Source organism: Euphorbia lathyris, chromosome 10, assembly GCF_963576675.1.
Source record: "Euphorbia lathyris chromosome 10, ddEupLath1.1, whole genome shotgun sequence".
Taxonomy (NCBI): Eukaryota; Viridiplantae; Streptophyta; class Magnoliopsida; order Malpighiales; family Euphorbiaceae; genus Euphorbia; species Euphorbia lathyris.
In genome coordinates, this window is record NC_088919.1 from 39,342,416 (window position 1) to 39,364,723 (window position 22,308).

The 22,308-nt window shown below is 32.7% G+C and overlaps 1 long non-coding RNA gene across 5 annotated transcripts; it reads right to left on the minus strand.

Moving 5' to 3' along the window:
• Nucleotides 1–16,007: 16,007 nt before the first annotated feature.
• On the minus strand, nucleotides 16,008–18,465 carry LOC136208441 (uncharacterized). 5 transcript variants are annotated; one of them, XR_010677143.1, is made up of 6 exons: nucleotides 18,308–18,465; nucleotides 18,108–18,202; nucleotides 17,172–17,259; nucleotides 16,674–16,791; nucleotides 16,375–16,502; nucleotides 16,008–16,284 (listed from the first exon to the last, which is right to left on the minus strand). It is a non-coding gene; the product is annotated as an uncharacterized lncRNA (long non-coding RNA). The 5 variants fall into 5 exon arrangements; XR_010677141.1 differs by having other exon boundaries at nucleotides 16,375–16,791; XR_010677140.1 differs by having other exon boundaries at nucleotides 16,674–17,259.
• Between the last annotated feature and the right edge of the window lie 3,843 nt (nucleotides 18,466–22,308).

Below are 22,308 nucleotides of genomic sequence, written 5' to 3' on the forward strand. Positions count from 1 at the left end.
GTAAGACCATATGGGATAGGCAATATTAAGAGACGTCTCGATTATATATGTGGTTATGGATTGATACTTAAAGGGAGAAACTCGAGGATGGATACAACGTTTTTTGAGTTCATTTCGATTATGTTTTCCGTTATGATTGATTTTAATATAAGATTTTACGTTTGTTTGATTACGATTTGGTTTGATAAAACGTTTATTTGATTATAATATTTTATCAGGTTTTGAACTCAAGAATCGATACAAGATTATATATTTTTGGTTTTTGGTTCACTACTTTGACTATATTATGAACTTTGGTTTTTACGTACTCGTTGTCCTAAACTGAATAGAGCTGGAAGGGGTAGAGGATTACAGACTGACAGAGGAAGTAGAGGTAATTTGTTTGGGAGAGGAAATAATCAGGGTAATGGTAGAGGTAATAACATGGGAAGAGGAGCTGGTAATACTTCTCAAGGAGCTAGGAATCAGGGTAATTAGTCAGATAGAGCTGCAACTCAACCTCGAGCTTTTGCTATGACTCCACAAGAAGCTGTTGCATCTGCAGAAGTTATCACTGGTACGATTTCTTTATTTGGAAAAGATGCTTATCTGCTTATTGATCCTGGTGCTACACATTCTTTTGTGTCTCCATTATTTATGTCTGATATAATTTGGGAGTCAAAACTTATGCCAGAACGTTTAACTGTTAGCATGCCTATGGGAGAATCTTATAAGGTTTTGATTAAATCCCTTTCTAAAGGTATATTATATTATGTAGTTATGTTAAGTAAAGCTGATTTTTATAGCTGATAGTTTCTTACTGAGATTTTTGTCTCACATTTTTAAATGTTTTAATGTTTTTAGGTGAGAAAGTACAGGATATAGAGAAGGTTACCGCCCGATTAGGCGAGGTTTGGAAGTTGGATGCTTATGGTTAGAATTATGGTTAGAACTTTGGTATTGCAATTGTAATATAATGATATGTGGATAAATTGGAGACTCCTAAGTATTGATTATTATCTTTCCATTTCACGCCCGATGCCGATTGAGGTCATTTAGGGTCGAGTGTGACAACTCTGCCCACTAAACTCAAAGATCCCAGATGTTTTACTATTCCGTGTAAGTTGGGAGATATTGAATTCCCAAGTTGTCTTTGTGATTTAGGAGCAAGTATAAACTTAATGTCGTTGTCTATTTTTAACAAGTTAGGTTTAGAAGAAGATATCAAACGTACCAATATGGTTTTGCAATTAGCGGATCAAACCACTAAGAGACCATATGGCATAATTGAGGATGTTTTAGTTAAAGTCGACAAATTTATTTTTCCTACCGATTTTGTTATATTAGATTTTGCATATGACGTTAATTGTCCACTAATTTTTGGTAGACCATTTATGAATACAGGACGTGCTCTAGTTGATGTATCGGAAGGGAAAGTAGTTTTAAGGATAGGAGAAGATAAGATCGAGTTTAATATGAACAAAGCGATGAAATATCCTATGGAGGAATTCGCTTGTATGAAACTTGACTTAGTTGAAGAATGTGTCAATGACGTTATTCAAAATGATGAAATAATATAACCTATAATGGGTGAAGAATTAGAAGATAAGGACCCAGAGCTTTTGATTCGAGAAGATGGACCAGTTCCGCCTTCGATTGTAATACCCCCTAAATTAGAACTTAAAGAATTACCTAGTCATTTGAGGTACGCTTTCTTAGGCGAAGGCGATTCTCTACCTATAATTATCTCTAACAAATTAACAAATGATCAAGAAGAAAAATTGAAAGAAGTTGTTAGAAATAGGATAGGAAGTATGGGTTGGCAAATTTCAGACTTAAAAGGAATTAATCCTAGTATCGTAATACACAGAATTCACTTAGAAGAAGATAAGCCACCTAAAGCGGATAGGCAAAGACGCTTAAATCCGAACATGAAAGAAGTAGTCAAAAATGAGATTACTAAACTTTTAGACAATGGAATCATTTATCCGATCTCGGATAGTGATTGGGTTAGTCCAATCCATTGTGTACCTAAAAAGGGAGGCATAACTGTTGTAAGGAATGACGAAGGTGAATTAATACCTACGCGAACCACCACCGGTTGGAGGGTTTGTATAGACTATAGGAACCTAAACAAAGCAACTAGGAAAGATCATTTTCCCCTACCTTTCATTGATCAAATGATCGAGAGGATAACCGGTCATGCATTTTATTGTTTCCTAGTCGGTTATTCCGGATTCTTTCAAATTTACATTTACCCGGATGACCAAGACAAAACAACCTTCACATGTCCTTATGGAACATTTGCATATAGGAGAATGCCCTTTGGTCTATGTAATGCACCAACAACATTTCAACGATGTATGACAGCAATATTTAATGATTTCATTGAAGATATAATGGAAGTTTTCATGGATCATTTTTCAGTTTATGGAGATTCTTTCGATGCATGTTTACAGAACTTAGATAAAGTATTGTCTAGATGTGAAGAAACGAATTTAGTATTAAATTGGGAAAAATGTCATTTCATGGTAGACGAAGGAATTGTTTTAGGTCATAAGATATCTGAAAAAGGTTTAGAAGTGGATAGAGCAAAGACTTCAGTTATAGAAAAATTACCCCCACCAACTACTGTTAAGGGAGTAAGGTCATTTTTAGGTCATGCAGGTTTTTACAGGAGATTTATAAAGAACTTCTCTGTAATTTCCAAACCACTTACTAATTTGCTTCTGAAAGATTCAACTTTTGATTTTAATGAGGATTGTTTACAAGCTTTCAATACATTGAAAACAACTTTAGTCAGTAAACCTATAATATCGAAACCCGATTGGAATTTACCTTTCGAAATTATGTGCGATGCAAGGACTTAGCTGTAGGATGTGTATTAGGTCAAAGGAAGGATAAGAAACTTCATGTTATATATTATGTGAGTCACACATTATCCGGGTCACAGTTAAATTACAACACAACTGAAAAAGAAATGCTAGCGGTAGTGTTTGCATGTGATAAGTTTAGGTCGTACCTGTTAGGATCTAAAGTCATCATTTATACCGATCATGCAGCTTTAAGATATTTATTTGCTAAGAAAGATGCAAAACCGCGTCTTATTAGATGGGTCCTGTTATTACAAGAATTTGACATAGAGATTAAAGATAAAAAGGGAATTGAAAACCTTATCGTCGATCATCTATCAAGACTTGAAGATGAAAACGGTCCCATCGGTGAAACATTAGGCATTCGAGATGATTTCCTCGATGAATATCTCATGCAAGTAAAAAGTGTCATAGCACCATGGTATGCGGATATAGCCAATTACTTAGCTGCTCATGTTGTACCAGATGGATTAAATTCTCAGCAACAGAAGAAATTCTTTTCGGAAGTTAAGAGATATTTTTGGGAAGATCCATTTCTGTTCAAAACATGCGGCGATGGAATGCTTAGGAGATGTGTTAGTGAGTTTGAATATGACTCTATAATGATGGAATGTCATGCAAGCGCTTATGGAGGTTATAACAACGTAAGCAAAACAGTAGCTAGAATATTAGAATGTGGATTCTTTTGGCCTACCCTGTTTAAAGACGTCCGTTCATTTATTATCCGTTGTGATAAATGTCAAAGAACCGGGAATTTAGGAAGGAAAGATGAGATGCCTCTCACAAACATGTTGGAAGTTGAAATCTTCGACGTGTGGGGAATCGATTTCATGGGTCCTTTTCCTTCTTCTTTTGGCAAAAATTATATATTAGTAGCCGTAGATTATGTTTCAAAGTGGGTTGAAGCAATTGCAACCCCGACAAATGATTCTAAGGTAGTTGTTAAGTTTTTGAATGAAATATTTTGCTGATTTGGTGTCCCTAGAGTTATGGTAAGCGATGGAGGTACTCATTTCATAAATAGAAGCTTTGAGTCGCTTATGAGAAAATACGGAGTACACCACCGTGTATCTACGCCATACCATCCTCAAACGAATGGTCAAGCGGAAATATCAAATAGAGAACTCAAATGGATACTTGAGAAAACAGTTTCGTCTTCTAGAAGAGACTGGGCACATAAACTTAACGATGCGTTATGGGCATACCGTACTGCATTTAAAACACCTATATGAATGACATCTTATAGACTAGTCTATGGTAAAGCTTGTCATTTACCAGTAGAGTTAGAACATAAAGCCTATTGGGCTATAAAAACCCTTAATTATGATTTGCAAAGCGCAGGAAAAAAGCGTTTGTTTGACTTAAACGAGTTGGATGAATTACGCTATTTATCCTACGAAAATGCAAGGGTTTATAAGGAAAAAGTTAAAAAAATGGCATGATGCCAGAATTAAAGTTAAAAGCTTTAATGTTGGAGATAAAGTTTTGCTTTTTAATTCCAGATTAAAGTTATTTCCAGGTAAGCTCAAGTCTAGATGGAATGGACAGTTTTTGGTTGTTAAAACATTTGATTATGGAGCTTTAGAGCTAGAAATTCCAAAGGCGATCGATTTAAGGTTAACGGTAATCGATGCAAAATTTATTACGAAGGAGCTCCAATTCAAGCAATTGAATTCGTGGACGAATTCTATGAAAATTAATTTATTTAGTTTTCATATTTTTAATTTTTAGTTTTTCTTATTATTTGTTCATAATTTTTATTTTTCTTTCTTTTTAAATTTAATCTATTTTTATTTTAATTTTTAGGTTAATTTATTTTTGTTTTTATCTTTATTTTTATTTTTGAATTTGTGTACAAATAAGGTTTTGTAAAATTAAATTCTAATCTAGTCATGTTTTGAAAATTTTCATAAAGTGTTAAGTGTTTTTGAAAATATATATCCAGAAATCTCAGTTGAGATTCTCCATGTTTCAGGATTTAGGAATTCTCAGTTGAGATTCCGGAAATCTCAGTTGAGATTTTCAGTATTTTAAACATTTTAATATAACTGTAAGAGATTACAGACATCTCATTTCAAAAATTCAGTCAGTTAAATCCAAAAGGTATCAGTTAGACATCTTTTATTTTTAACAGACACAACCTTTCATTTATGTAACCTATATATTCCTGTAGGTTCAGAATTCTTTCATTTCATTTCATCTCTTTCAGATTTCTGAATTTCTTTCTTCAATTCTAAATCCTACAGACATAATCTTATTTCACAAAACATGACCAAATCTCTGAAAAATGCTAGGAAGAACACTTCTGCTCGAAGCAAGAGAGTTGATATCTCTTCACGCTATGGAGCATGGTTTCCAATCTACAATCATGATGAGGGGAAACGATATTTGCAGCTTAGATATGCACAATTTTGTGGCATGCTGTATCTGGACGAGTTCCTAAACAAAGAACTCGGGATAAGCGATGACATGCATCGCTATCTGACAAATTTGGGATGGACCAAATTTGCTTCCATGAAGTTTCCTATTATTGGAAACTGGGTACTAGAGTTTCTGACTACCGTTCGTTTCGTCAATAAGAGGCGTGTTCGTCTCAGTTTTCGATGTGAGGGTAAGATATTCACATTTGGATATCCTGAACTTCATTCTTGGTTTGGTTTTCCGCCACGGGACACCACTCCGCATCATCCTAGCAGAGATATGACTTCTACAGATATCTGGAGAATGTTGACGGGATTTTGGAGATTCAATCCACGTCTTGCCTTCAATAAATCAATAAATTCTAACTCCATGCTGTTTCTTCACAAATTTCTCTATCATAGCCTGTTTGGTCGAGTCAGAAGCAGTGTCGTCCAGGATACCGATTTGTATGTACTAGGTGATATTTTCCAAGGTAACACAGTTAATTCCTCAAAGATTTTGATGGAGGGATTAGTTGCCGCTTCCCGTTCGAAGAATCGGACAATAGGGTTTGGGAATATTATATGTGGAATAATCCTAGGAACCAAGGGATCAGTTTCTGTTCCTTGGACTGATAAGGAACCATTTCCTGTTCTTAATTACGAGTTTCTGGAAAATGAGGGACTTGTCAAGAGAGAGTTTCGTTCTGGTCCAAAATTTCTTTCTCCTGGAGAAAGGCAAATCTTCATTCAAGCGAAGATTGACAGGGCCACTGCACGTCATATTCCAATTCATAGGGATACTATTTGAGTTTATGTTGTTTGTTTGTAAATAGTGTAAATATGATTGTTGTTTTTTTATGTATATATGTAATAAGGTATTTAATGTATTTATTTTCATTATGATTAATAAAGTGCATTAATTCTTGCATTCATTTCTTTTAATTAAGGAACAACCTTTGGTTTTCCTTCAATTTAATGTTTCAGTTTTGTTTATTTCAGTTTCAGGAATTAAACATAGCATTAATGTCACCTAATTACAAGAGGAGTTGAATTAATCATGTTGATATTGTCAAATAAGTCCAGTTTTTAGCCAGAAATTCCGGAATCTCAGTTGAGATTCTGAAATCTCGGTTGAGACAGCGAAGGAGCAATTTTCAGGAGCAATCAGCCCCCTGACATGCTTGCTGTCGCGATTGAGATTTTGAAAATCTCAGTCGCGACACGCGACTGGTATGATGGGAATGGGGCTGATTTTTGCATTTATTCCTATTCCTACTCTAATTACATACCTATTAATCTATCCTAATCAATACCTATACCTTACACCTATATAAATCACCTCTATTTACACCAATCAATCATCTTTTACTCTTCCCAATACAAAGATTCACTCACCTTCCCAATATATCTTTACCGTATTCATCTTCTTCTTCCCTAAATCACCACCATTATCTTTACTCCATCATTTATCTCTTTCAAATTTCTTCATCTCTTTCACCAAATTTCACAAAAAAAATGCCTAGAGAAAAAAGAGTTGCTAACAAAACCAAAGCCACTGAAGTCAATAGGTTACGGGTTCAATATGGAGCACCGTTCGATATTGCGACGGAGGGCGAAGGACGTAAATTTTGCCACTTTTCACATACCTATATTGAGTTCGTCGACATGCCTTTTCTCGATACTGACACAATAAACGTCTTTTCTTTTACTGAACGTATTGATGAATTTCTATCCATTCTTGGTTGGACAAGATTTGCTAGTATGCGTTTTCCTGGTAATAAATCGCATATTATGGAATTTTTGGTCACTCTAACTTATGATAAGAAGAGAGGTATTATTTCTTTTCGAAATAATGGTGTTCGTTTTGAAGTCGGGTATGCGGCAATGGGCCGTTGGTTTGGTTTTCCTACTCAAGATTTTTATTCTAAACCAAAGAAGTTTGATGCACACACGGTTTGGCAATCTTTGACCGACCTAGATGTTTTTTATCCGAAGAACAAGTCTAGCAAATTAATTAAGGATAATTGTATCTTTTTCTTTCACAAATTTTTATCCTTCTCTTTATTTGGTCGGGTTGAGTGTTCAAAGGTGCAAATCCGTGACTTGTTTGTGTTGGATTGTATTTTTAAGAATTTGACCATCGATAGTATTGGAATGATATTTACTAATTTGGTCCGAGCTTCCGCTTCACGTAATAAGCAAGTGCCAATGGGTAATTTAATTACCGGCATTGTTTTGGGTGCTCGGGGTGAATTAGCGGATTATCAAAATATGCCTCATGTTGGTTTGCCTTCCTTGGATATCACGACACTTCAAAGAGCCAATTTGTTGAAAAAATTGGGACCACCCGCATTTATATCCTATGAGGATCGTACAAGACGTGTTTTTGCTACTTTGGATGGTGATGCTTCAAGTTCACAAGGATTAGGTGCCCAAGACGATGATGAGGACGATGATGAGGAATTTGATGAAGAGGAGGAGGAGGAGAATGTTCATACTAATGCCCATGAGCAAGCAAATGAGGAACCTAATAATGAAGAACAAGTTGGATGGCAACGTGTTTTGACACAAATGAACGAGCATAACCGTCAAATGAATTTGCGGTTAGATGACGTCGTTGCCAACAATACCGAAATGAGTTCGAGGATAAACACGGTGGATGCCAATATCACTACTTTGAGACGTGAGCATAAATCTACTCGTCGCCGGTTGCTCTCATTCTTCCGACGCCAAGGAGTTGAGACTACGCCTTCACCACCGAGTTCACCTTGATAGGTTTTATCCTTTCTATCTTTAACTCATTTTCGTTATTATTATTATGTTTTGTTCAAGTTTGGTACAATATTTCTAATTATGTTTGGTACAATTCTCTTTATTATTATGTTTGAATGTTATCGTACCATATTTTTAATTCCCATTCGTATGATTTAATTTCGTACTATTTTCGTGTTTTATCAATTTTTGCACCAATGAGGACATGGTCCAAATTAAATGTGGGAGGAGATATTTCATATTCATTTTAATTTTAAGTACGAATGAATGCAACGAATGAGAATGAATGCTATTTATTTAAGTATAAATGCATGTTGTTATTAATGTTTAAGTAAAGTATATAATGCAACATTTTTTATATAATGTGCAACATTTTTCAAAAATAATGGCAATTTTTCATAAACATAAATTTTTGTTAAGTATTTCATATGTTTCAAATAATTCTACTTTCAAAATAATGTTTAACATATTTTAAGGTTATCATTATCGTTAGAAATAATATTTCTATACGGGCAATATTTTTACAAATTTTTTACAAATCTCCGAAACGCTTTTTATCAAAACGTCTCGAGTAAATGTATATAAGTAAAATTTCTTTAGTTTCAAATCTCTATTTTATATCATGAATTCATGATAAATATAAATCTTATTTTCAATTTTCAATTAGGTTTATAGGCATAAATCGAACTAACAACTTTTGCTTTTTAGCTCGGTATGATTTCCGTCTTACATTAAAAACCAATTGAAGTTTTTAAGAAAACTTTAGCCATAATACATGTTGAATTTCAAGTCAATATAGGATGAATGTGCTATTTTTCTTTTCCCAATTTACAATTTCAATTTTATTTACATGTTAATTAAATTAAGTAGTCGTATTCTTAACTTTTGGCCACGATTGAGACCAACCTTATCACAATCGAGGTATGAAAGGGAAGAACATTAAGTATCGTTTACTTTTGGCCACGATTGCGACCACCCTTATCACGGTCGAGGTATGAAAGGAACATTAAAAATTAAAGCAAAATTAAACGTGTTTAAAGTTTTAAGTAACGATTGCGTCCACCCATGGCATGGTCGGTACCTCTTAAACGAACACAAAAGCAAATTAATTCATATAAAGTCACAGACGAGACCACCCTTATCACGGGCGTGACTAAGGCCCCGTTTGTTTGGGGGAAAATATTCTGCAGGAAAATATTTTTCCAATTTTCCAGTGTTTGTTTGGACAGAAAAATAAGTCAAAGGAAAATAAGTGGCAAGTCAATGGAAAAGGAAGGAAGAAATAAGGGAAAATGTTTTACCCTTTTGAAAAGGGTAAAACATTTTCCCCAAAACATACGCGTTTAGAGAAAAATGGGAAAACGTTAAAAAATGTAAAAATGCAAAAATATGAAACACAAAAAAACATGAATAACGTGAAAACGTTACAAAACACGAGAATATGAAAAAAAAACCCGCAAAAACCATGAAAAAATGAACAAACGTGAAAAACACAAAAACGCAAAAAAAGAGTAAACAATTGAAAAGCACAAAACACGAAGAACGTGAAAAAGTAGGAAAACACGAATTATACAAAAACGTGAAAAATACAAAAAACGTGAAAACGTGAAAAAATACGAAAAACGCGAAAACGCTAAAAATGCTAAAACACAAAAACGTGACAATAAATGAAAAACGTGATAAACATGAAAAGACAAAAAATACAAACAAAACACAAAAACGTGAAAAATACGAAAAATATGAAAAAAACGTGAATAACACGAAAAAGTAACAAAACGCGAAAAAAAAGAAAACGGGAAAAAGGGAAAAACTAAATGTGAAAACACGAAAAAATGAAGAAAAAATGCAACAAAAAAAAAACACAATGACGTTAATAACACGAGAAAATGTACAAAAAATACTGAAAATATGAAAATGTGAAAAAACGTTTTTCGTGTTTTTAACATTATTTTTTTTCACATTTTCGTGTTCTTCCACTTTTTTCCATGTTTCCATGTTTTTAATATTTTTTTACTTTTCGTGATTTTCATGATTTTCGCATTTTTTCACTTTTTGTGTTTTAAACGAATTTTCACGTTTTTTTGTTTTTCACGTTTTTAGTGGTTGGAAAATATTTTCCAGTGTTGTAGTCAAACACCGAAAAATATTTTCCAGTGTTGTTGCCAAACACAGGAAAATATTTTATTTTCATGCACAATATTTTCCCTACATAAAATTTTCCAAAACACAATATTTTCCCCCAAACAAACGGGGCCTAAGTAAATATATTAAACCTAGGTCCTTAATAAATCCATATTTGTAATAGTTTAGGTTTGGGAAAGGAAATTTTGTGCTTTGAAATGCCTTGAGACGAAAGATTCAAAAACATGCGTGCTTACACCGTCCCGAATACTTCAATATAAAAATTGAGATACAAGACGAATGATATATCTCTTTTACACTAGCTAGTTTGATACTTTGCGTATAAATTTACCATAAAAGTTTATCATTCGGTTTAACTAATTTAAAGAGGAATATATGGATATGTGTTCTATTTATAAAGAGATTGATTAAAGAATAAATTCAGTGAAATTTTGCTCGGAACTAGCAAAAGCTTAAGTGTGGGAGTTTGTTAAGCCCAAAATATACCTAAAATATCATATATAAATACGTTAAATTTACATTGAAATCGTGCTAATTATATTCATTTAGAGTACTTTTACGTCTTTATATACTTCTTTGATAAAAGGTACTTAATTATTTAGTTAAATCCAAATAGAAGCTAAAACGGAGCTAAAACGAGGGAAAAACCTAAGTTACGTTCCAAAAATACGTATTAATCAGAAGACCGACTCAAGGAGACAAGAAGCAGCCGAGAGATGGGGAAGAATACCCCTGTCGCGACTGAGATTTTCAGAATCTCAGTCGCGACACGCTGATGCCAGTCACTGGAAATTCAAAGTTTTCAGCCTTCCTCCGTGCCCCCTGTCGCGACTGAGATTTTTAGAATCTCATTTGAGACAGCGAAGAATTCTGCACAGCTTTCACATGTTTAAATCCAAAAAACGCGTCTGTTCGTTTAGATAAAAGCGACCATTCACCAGCGGACACGACCCTTCAATTACAACCCTTCACCAACTATAAATAAGTGATTCATTTCAGAAATCAGAGTTGGAAAAAGTTAGAGAAATTAGAGAGTTGTTATTATGTTGAAGAAACTCTGATTCAGAAAGAGTTAGAAAGTTAGATTTCATTTCTGTACAAACAAACTTGATGTACACAAGTTATTATTAGATTAGTTATAAACACAGTAGTATTAGTTTAGTTTCAAAGGTTGATCAGAGACAAGTTTTCATTCTGGTAGTGGACCTAGTGGTCTCTCTTCCGAAGATTCAGCGAGAAGAACTAACGGCTGAAGCGCAAAAGGGTCTGACAAACCTACGGAGTTTGAGGGAAAGATTGACAACCCGGATCTCAAAGATTTCGTCAAAATGCTATCCATGTTTCTTCCTCTCTGTTAACTTGTGAAGATTAACAATTCACTAATAATACATTTATTTTATTCAATATATTCTTCATGTTGTTATTTTGATATTGTTCTGACAAAATGATTTTCAAAATGATAAATTGGTGTTTTTATTAAAACGTTTTATACAATCATATTTACAAAGAAACTTTGTTGAACACTTGAAAGAATTAGTTTTTACGGATGATATGATCGTGAGCGCGGCTTATCGGATATAAAATACTAATTTGATTAAGGTAGAAATCTGCTCCGATCCAGAGAGATTTCTACAGTTCAAAGCCATTTAATTGCATAAATTCTTGTATTATTCCATGTTCATAATCTTACCAAAGTTATATTTGCTTTCTTCGCTTAATGCGAATAAGTTTTATACCTTTGATTTATTCCAAATACGAAAGCGTCTGTCTTGTAATCAAAATCTCAAGACAGAATTGTTCTCTAAATTCAATATAATATTCTCATCTAATCCTAATTGATCCGAACCAATACAATTAATTAAACGATTTTCTTTAAGTTAAACCTAAAGACGTGAATAAAACTGAATTAAAATAAGTTTTAGTTAAAAAGCGTTATCTGTGGGTTCGATATCTTTTATTACTACAAACGTATACCGTGTACTTGCGGAAATCGCTCAACAAGGTAATGATATAATTGGCATTACTATATAACAATTTAGTCACGATTAAATAACATCAATATAAATATTCTTATAGACATATATTTGGCCGGCTTAGTCCCCTCAAATCATGATTATTCAATCAAATATATTTTAAATTATTAAAATAATAATAAGAATAACTGAAAGGCACAGAAGTTTGAACAAATATTGTTGACTGGAGATATGCTAATGGAGTATGAACTTCCACGAAAATCAACGAAATGTCCAAAAACTAAATAACAAATATAATAATAATATAAATTAATATTCATATTCCCCAATATAATTAATTAGTATCACACGGTCACGCAACCCAGTCACATCAATTATGGCGTATAAATACACAAATTAAACAGAGGGAATTAATTAATTAAGCTAAAAACAGATTAATTAAACATGGGTAATCACAGCTCACAACATCATCATCATCAGTTAAACTCAGTTCCGACAGCAAAACTCATTCTGGAAAGCGGGGAGCTTAAAGAGTTCAGCAACTCAGTTAAGGTTTCGGAGATACTAAACGGGAACTCAACTTATGTCATATGTAAAGCTGATGACATGGATTATGATAATTACATTTCGGCCATTAATGGAGAAGAGGAGCTTCAACTTGGTCAACTTTACTTCGCACTTCCTTTAACTTGGCTACATAAACGGCTCAGAGCTCCTGATATGGCTGCCTTGGCTGTTAAGGCAAGTTTGGCTTTAAAGACTAAAACTTGGAAAGAGACAAATCCTTTGGATAGTCGTGGAGGCAGAGATGGCGCCGGAAGAGGATTAGCGGTGAAGAGGAGAGGGAGGAGTGGTGGCCGGAGGAAGAATAAAATTAGTCGGAACTTAAGTATGATCAAGGAGGAGTAAGATAGTTTAATTTTTTTAGTCTCTGTAATTTAGTGTTGTACTGTTGTGTATAGATATACGATGTTCAAATACAGAGTAATGTTTTGTGGCCTACTGATCTTCAATTATTCAAAGAAATTATACAGTTGGGATTTGTTTTTTTTTTTTTTATGAATAGGGAATAAAATTAGCTCAAATGAGATATTTTATCATATGTTGGGAGAAACACGTCATCGTGCATCGAGTTAATAATTTAATAACGGGTGACACACTAATCAATAAAATATTAATATACTATACTGCGTTTCATCAAATTATTGCTTGGTGTACTACATTATCCCTACGCTGAGCATATATACTAAAATGTCTCATGATTTTTATGAGCACTTTGCTTAATATTTTTTTTGTATAGCTTTAGCAAATTAGCGTGTTGCTTGATAAAATTGAAAATTAAATGTTGAAAAAATAAATATTTAATTTTAAATGTTGAATATTATAAATATTAAAAGTATTAAATGATATAATTGTTTTATAAATAAAAATACTGAATATATAAATATTTATATATAAATATTTAATTTAAAAATATAATTTTTGATCTATTAAAATATGTAACTTTTTAAATTTAACTAAATATAATTTACTAGAAAACCAGCAGTAAATCGCAATAGTAGAAAGAGAGCCGTAATACCAGAAAAAAATTCAAGAACAGTCGAACCAGGAACCACTGAAGCAGATGAAGAATATATGACAGTGATATAAAAGAAACGATCGCTGTCTTAGTCGAGAATGGAGAAAGAGGTGAGGAAAACGTGTTGAAGATCTTGCAGGTTAGATCCCTGTGGAAGGAGGATGAGAAGCCATTTTGGGTGAAGCCACAAAAATCGTGCATTTGGAAGAGAAAGGAGAAGGAGAAGATGAAAGATTGGAGTATTATGGGAAAGTCACATAAAACAGTCTAGATATGTAGTAGGTTGAGTAAATGGGTTAAATATGTAAATGGGTCTCCCATTTGACCTAGTTTTGTAATTTTCCCATTTATCAAAAAGAATACAAGAAGCCAATTGTTCTACTTAATAGTTATTGTTGATATGTCTATTCTTATTTGCCAAAGGGACAATAATCTGTTGTGCTCGAATTGAATTTTCTTAAATCGTGTATTTTTTTGTAACACATGTATTAAACTATTGATTTTGGGTTTACATTATAATTAAGGCAAGTAGTTGTTAGGCGTGTGATGAGTGAGAAACTCATATAAAAGGTAATAAAATCTCCATGAACCTTATACTTGTGTCACAAATAATAAAGAGAAAATTACATGATAATTACAGTTTGAATATTATTTTACAATTGTCTAAAGAGTTTTTGGTTTTTTTTTTTTTATCAATATAACACAACAAATTCATACTGATATCAAATTATCAGCTTTTTATTTTGCTTTTGTCACAAAAAGAAAAAAACAGCTGGGGTTAAAATACAAGTATACTTTTTAGAGAGACAAAATAAAAATTAGTTTTACTGAAACTTGTATTTATTTGTTGAAAGGTGAATATTGTGTAACTATCTCAATAATAAAAGGAAAAATTATAAAATTGGATTAAATGGGAGACACATTTACATATTTAGACTAATTACCCAACCTATTACATATGTAGAATATTTATTTGTGACTTTTCCAAAATACCCTTCATATATATAACATTTAAAAATTTCTTACTCTTTCTTCTTTCTTTCTTCCGTTTTACTTCGCAGTTTTCGCAAAATGTGAAGTAAAAGTCATGCTCTTAAGTAGTATTATCTTCACAAGCTTCGCAAATTACGTAATATACGAAGTGGTATATAACATTAAATCATAACAACAAGAGTACAACAATAATTCTAACATTAAAATCATAACATTATCAAAATTTACAACAAGATTGCAACAATTATAACATTAAAATCATAACATTATCAAAATTTACAACAAATTTGCAACAATAATTACACCAAGATTGGAGTGCTTCCAGGCTTTACAGAAGCAAGAAAAATCGACGGTGTCACACAGAATCAATGGCATTTGGGATGATAATGGTGTTTTGTCTTTTATTTTCAGAAGCAAGAAATATCGGCAGGTTCACCATCTTCGTCACATCCCAATCATCCCTCACTGTGATTAATGCATTTGTAGTATTTTAGAAGATGAAAGGTTTGGAGTATTTTGGAAAAGTCACAAATAAATAGTCTAGATATATAATGGGTTGGGTAATTGATCTAAATATGTAAATGAGCCTTCATTTGACCCGGTTTTGTAATTTTTCCATAATCAAATCTCAAAATCATATTAGATTTATGGTAATAGTTTGTATTATATAGTGGTGAGGAGGCGATTTTAGCTGGTGGCAGAGTTATCTCTATGGAGTTATTGAGTTGTGGGGAAAAAAATTTGCAATTCTTTTTTTCTAGAGTGAGGAAGTTTGCATATGGTCTGACCCGTGGCTGATAAGGGATCACTACAAAAAAAAATGGTCTATTACGACGCTAAATTTTTTGGTTTAATGACAGTTTTCGGTGTCCCTAAACATTTACCCACGCTTTTAAAAGCGTCGTCGCATGCGTCATTAAATCGCGTGTCGTTAATTTTAACGACGTATAAAACCTTGTGTGGGTAAATTCAATCCGACGGTATATTGCATACAAGCGTCGTTATGCTACCAACATTTACATTTTTTTGTCGTAACTTTTTCCATAATATTTATTTTTAATTTTCAAAATTTCGACTACGTTTTAACAAAATGTCGCAAAGTGAATGACACATTAATTGAAAAACGTCTCCAAATTTATGACATTTTATTATAAAAGCGTCTACAATGTAGCTAGAATTGATTTTGTCTGGACAATAAATTAGACGGAGTGAAATTTATTATTATTCTTATAATTTATGGACTCCATAATAAATAAATGAATACAATCAAATTAATTAAACTAAAAAAAATTCATAAATAAACATTCGACTTTAAAATAAATAAAAAAATAAGATCAAATGTTACAAGTACCACTTTAGCACTGTATTACATAGAAGAAATTTTACAGTTACGCTTCAACTTTAGCAAACTTATTTCAAATGAAAAAAAAAACAGAAAAAAGGATAAAGATTTTGTTGGAAGTTTGACAAACACATCGACACTTTGAAAGTTTCATGCCGCCTATCACCATATCCCCTGTATCCTTCTTGTTGGCATCAGATTTATTAATTCCACCTTTTCTGTTAGGAGGCTGATAAAAATAACAATATAATAATTAAACAGGAAACAAAGTTAAATAACAGCTAACTGATACCAAATTAAGAGATAGAATGAAACTCACCGCTGTTAGAGCAGGCTTCTTCCCACTTCTTGCTGACCTTCTCACAATTGACCATATGATCAACCAAACACGTATCATGATTCAAGAAAATCTTACCTTCTTGTCCCTCATAATACAGTATAATTTTCCTGACACAGGTGGACATGTGCAAGGATTTTTAAATATAAAAACTACATTTAAATGAAATATTTTATGCAATACAGAAACCAAAAATGTAAACTCTTCTAGGGTCCCAAATCTAACATGATTTGTTTAGGCTTATAAACTCAAATGTAGAAGCTATAACCCAAAAGACAAACCTGTTTTGCTAAATTCGTATCACTTCGCAACCTGCTATATGTGAAGGAACAAGGGTGCACTCAGCTCCTTCAAGTGCTTGGCATAGGAAATTCTACTAGTTAGATATACTAACATTCGCTAGTTTGAACAAGAAAGAGAAGCATTGGTGAACCAATCATAAGACAGGCAAAAATGGATAACACAAAGGCTAATCTAAAATTCTATTAAGCTAATTTCTCAGAGTAAAGTCAATCCCAAAGTAATTGAAAAATGATTAAAAATGATGCCAAAGTGATGATGAACACATTATTAAACTGATGCAGAAAAATCTCATTTGAAGAGAAAAAATTATAGGTTCATATTTAATAGTTCATTAGTGTGATGGGTAATAAAAAAACATTAACTCATCATTGATATCTCTCTTTACCAAAATATATGATTTATCGTAAGAACATAATGATCACTGCAGTTAATGAAGAGAATAGAAGTACTAATATATAGATATTAAGAGAAATAACCTCTAGTTGCTTCTAAATTTGGTTGACTCGTGTATGTATTGCTCCCCAAAGTAAACAAGGGAATCATGTCTTCGGTACAGAAAATAACCTGAAAAAACAAACCAAAGATAAACAACAGATCAATGGTCAAGTATGCACTTATCATCAACACTCGGATAGTGAAAAATTCATCTGATAACAAAGCAAGAATGTGCCAACTCAATTTGAAGAAACTATTATCTAAATACCACATATAATTTACCCTAAAGAACTAATAAAATTATTCTCCATCGTGCAAATTCAATTTATCTCAGAACTAATCAACATATTCATATGCTTCCCGGTTCGTACGATTTTCTATAGAATCCTTAGTTTACGCTTAAGAATAATTTCAATTGCCTGCTCAACTTCACAATCCTAACTAGTTAAACAGTCATATGACTCTCATATCAAATGTGAAATCCTAAAACTTTCCACCAACACAAAACATATATACCATAAGAAATGTATCCTCGCCCCCGGGAAAGAGAAAAATACATGAAACCAATCGTTGCCTAATTTAGCAAACAAAATTCATCATGATCGCCAATTTACAAAATTAAAAGAAAATGGATAAAAGATAAGATGCATTGAGAAATTATACTGAAACTTGAATTCGGGAAGACGGAGAACGAAGGAACCAAACTCATCAAATCCACGGGAATGCGGCCCTTCAGGGACCAATCGACGAACAGATACACAAAAGGGATTAATAAAAAAGTTATTTATCAATGTTAAAAACGAAATTATTCTGTAAATTATAAACACCTAACTGTCAAACAAATTTAATTCAAATTCCTAAATTTACCTAATACAATTAAGAAAATCAATCTCCAAATAAAGAATAACTATGCCAAAGTCTTCTTTTATGTAAAAATTGAACAAATAATTTAAAATAATACTTAAAATTGTACAGACCCAATGTTGTAACACACTCAATTGCCATCACGAGAGTTATTCGGCCCTCCCGCCTCATCACCGAAAGCAGTCGCTTTCGAAGTCGTCGCCTGCCGCTACCATCGCATAAACTGCCGATGTCAGTTAAACAGGAAATAATAATAATAATAATAATAATAATAATAATAATAAAACAAAAAAAAAGAGAAGAAGAATCGAACCATGGGGGTGGCCGGAGAAAGGAGAAAAGCGCCGGAGATGAAAGAAGAGAAAACAGCCAAGAGAAGAAAGTTGGAAGAGAAGAGAGTCTAGAACGTGAAAAGCTAGGAGAGAGAGTGGAGAGAATCGTTCAAAACTGAAAAACATCCCTCGTTTTTCTTTTTTCTTTTTTTTTAATTTTTTAATGTAATATAGTGCAAATTTTGTATATGTAAATATTTTTTTTAAAACATTCAAATTAATTATTTATCAATCGTCATTTGAATGAAATAAAATATTGATATTTTTTATTTCCAAATATATAATTCAATCTTTAAAAACTGCCAATATTTAGGGACACATTTAATCCATCTTTAATTATAAAAAATACCGACATTTTTTTTCCAAATGTATAGTTAAATTATTAAAAATTTCATTATAAGAATTAAAAGTATCATTAAATGAATATAAAAGGCGTCACAAATTAAAAAGCGTGGTTGGATATTAAATACGGAAATAAAAAAATAAATGTATATTCAAATAAAAAAAATACCGAGAGACTTTTTCAAGACGCAAATTCTAAACTGTCTTTAATTTTATAAAAATACCGACGCTTTTTTTTAAAAGCGTAGTTATTTTATTTTAAATACCAACGTATAATATAAAGTGTCCTTAAGTGATAATACAAACCGACACAAATATAAAAGCGTGGTTAAATTTTAAAATATAGAGACACATGTCAACAAATGTCATTAAACAAGTGTTGTAATAGAACTTTTTTTTTTTTTTGAATTTTGAGTGTTGTCGGATATGGTAATGGGGATGGAAGAGGCAAAAATTTGCGATTTATGGGTGATTGGGGCTCGAATTTGGGATATAGGAAAGGTGTCAAATTGTTTGAACAGACAAGACGCACCTTGGTCATTAATATGAGCAGCGGACAGACTGATATGACACTTTACTAAAGACGGGACATACTCATCGAAATCCGGATATCATGTTTTTCAAAATAATCGATTGGGTAGTGGAGGGAATTACAAATGGAATAGGTTGTGGAAATTGGATTTGCCGCTTAAGGTTCTGATGTTCATGTGGAGGTTGGGAAATCAGTGTCTTCCTACACGGTATCGGCTGTTTGCATGACATATGTATGTACTTTTGAACTGTTTATTTTGTGATGTGGAGGTTGAAATCGGATGGCATCTATTTATGGATTGTCAGTTCACCAAAGATTGTTGACAGGCTGCTGGTCTAGCTCCTCCGAGTGGCCAATGAAATCGAATTGAAGAACGGTTTTGATTTTTGTACTCACAATACAACAATAATAAACAGTAAGGCAGCAATTGTCCTTTGGACGATATGGGGGCAAAGAAATCAGAAGCTATGGTATAGGAAGCACAACACGGCGAGCCAAGCAGTTTCAGAAGGAATAAGCCTGCTGGCAGATTGGCAAGTTATTCGGTTGCGAAAAGGAAGGAGTGGACAAGGTAGAACTGTACGAGATTGAAATCAAGACAAGTGGAGACGTTCAGACATCGGAAGGATAAAGTTCAATCTGGATGCAACCCTGTTCACAACAGTTAGTAAAAGTGGGGCGAGAGCAATCATCCGGAACAGCAATGGAGAAGGGCTGAGTTGGATGAGTTCATAGGTGGATGTCGTTTACAACCCGAAGATTGCGGAAGCTATCGCCCTCTGAAGCTCGATCCAATAGGTTCTGTCTCTTGGACTATCGAAGGTTACTTTCGAGGTGGATGCGAAGATAGTAGCTGATGCTTTTAATTCTGCTAAGATTGATTTGTCCAAATTTGGTAGTATTATGCAGGGATGTAGAAGATTAATCTATCATCTTTCTTACACCTATATTAGCGAATACTACGACTCATGCAATTAAAAGGCTTGCATGTTCCAATGATAGTCATTTTTCGAGTTCTATTATACCACATTTGTTAACAACTATTATTTGTAAGGATTAAATTTCTTCGAGTTAATAAATATGTGTTATTTCTTTAAAAAAAAAATTTCAATTTGCATTATAAGTCTATACTACTTGTTTAATTATCTTTATCCATTCCATTACCCTAACATGTATACTTTTTTCATCCTTACCCGTCCCATTTAATTCGCGGGTACTCTTACCTGTTAAGAATCAATAACTGAAATAAAAAATATTACAAATTTAACAAAGTATAAATTTAATAAATCATCCATCCAAAAATTGAACAAATTGAACCTTAATCAATAAAAAATAAAGTACCATAGTGGTATCACACAATGGTTGAAGAACAAAAGGTTGGGATCAAATCTCACATCCTACATCTAAAAAACATTAATATTTTTTACTATATAAAAAAGTTACGACGGGTAACGGGTACTAGTGGTTTTGATCTCATATCTGTCTCATACCCTTTTATACAGAGTATATGTTATCCCATTAGGGTCAGGTAGTGTTGAGTACCCGCGGTTACAATTCCCGTTGTCATCCCTAATCTATAATTACAAAGGTTTATTTGGTTACATGATATCTAAAATTTTGTCATTTCTTATGTGTACTATTATTTGATAACATTTATCCATGATATATTCCTATATGTGATATTTAAACTATCTTGGATGAAAAATTAATTAATTTGTTGATTATTATCACATGACATAATATTTAGCACATAACAATTATTTTAATTATTTGTTTTTTTCCATACAGACTTAATATGTGGATAAATAAGAAAAAAATAATTCCTTAATTATCCATGAAAAAAATAAAATAATTTCTTTGTGTACAATTCACGTGTTAAAAATTGTGGCATGTGAAAAAATTAACAAATCAAATAATTTTTAATTTAAAATGAGTTAAATATAACTTATAAAAATAATTTGGGATCAAATGTTACTAAATAATACTACATACAAATGATAAAATTTTGAATATACATGAACCAAATAAGGTTTTAATTATAAAATCTATATGGTGATGTGGTAAGTTGATTTGGTTGATATAAGGGGTTAAATACACAATTGGTTATCGAATTTATATTGTTGTCTCAAAATGGTCATTGAAATTCAATTTGTCTCAATAAAATCACTTAATTTTAAGTTTTATCTCAATTAAACCACTCCACCGATTTCAGTGATTAAAAGGCATCAAAATAATGCTATGGGTAACACGATAACATGAGCCAACTCAGATCTCTGATTAAAACGAAACGTGACAACCACGTGTCGGTTACTTTTGTTTTTTTTTTCATAAAAATAACATACACGTGATAGCCAGGTGGCACATACATAGATGTCATGTGTCGTTTCGATCAAAGATCTGAGTTGACTCATACTTACGTGTCACATATATCATCATTATGATGTTTTTTAATCACAAAAATCGCCAAGTCACCTAATGGATACAAAACTCAAAGTTGAGTAATTTTATTGAGACAAATTGAAGTTGAGTAACAAAATAAGTTCAGTGACCAATTGTTCATTTAACACTTAAATAAGTTATAACATAAATTGATTTGCTAATTTACAGCTTTATTTATTTATTTAAAAAAAAAAAAGGCAGTCTCCAGCTGCCTAATTAAGAAAAGTTGCGCCTCCAATAAAAACCCTAATGAAATCAGGCGAACCCCAAAACGCACATGGGTATTTGCACTTCTCACCAGCGAAACACCGTAGCCACTGCAAAACTCGTCCATGAAGACGGCCACCTTGAGGAATTTCCATCTCCGATCACTGTTTCTCAGATATTACAAAGAAACCCTACCAATAATTTCTTTATATGCGACGCTGACGATCTATCCTGGGACGAATTCATTCCACCCATTGACGATGAAGATGAGCTTCAATTAGGTCATCTTTATTTGGAGCTTCCATTTATCCGATTGCATAGTCCGGTCACGCCGGAAGAGATCGCAGCCTTGGCTGTTAAGGCAAGTTTAGTGCTTCAAAATCCGGATAATAATGACAGAAATAGGTCTTGTTGGTTTCCGATTAGGAATCTGAGTTTTTTGGATTATTTTAAGAGTGACAA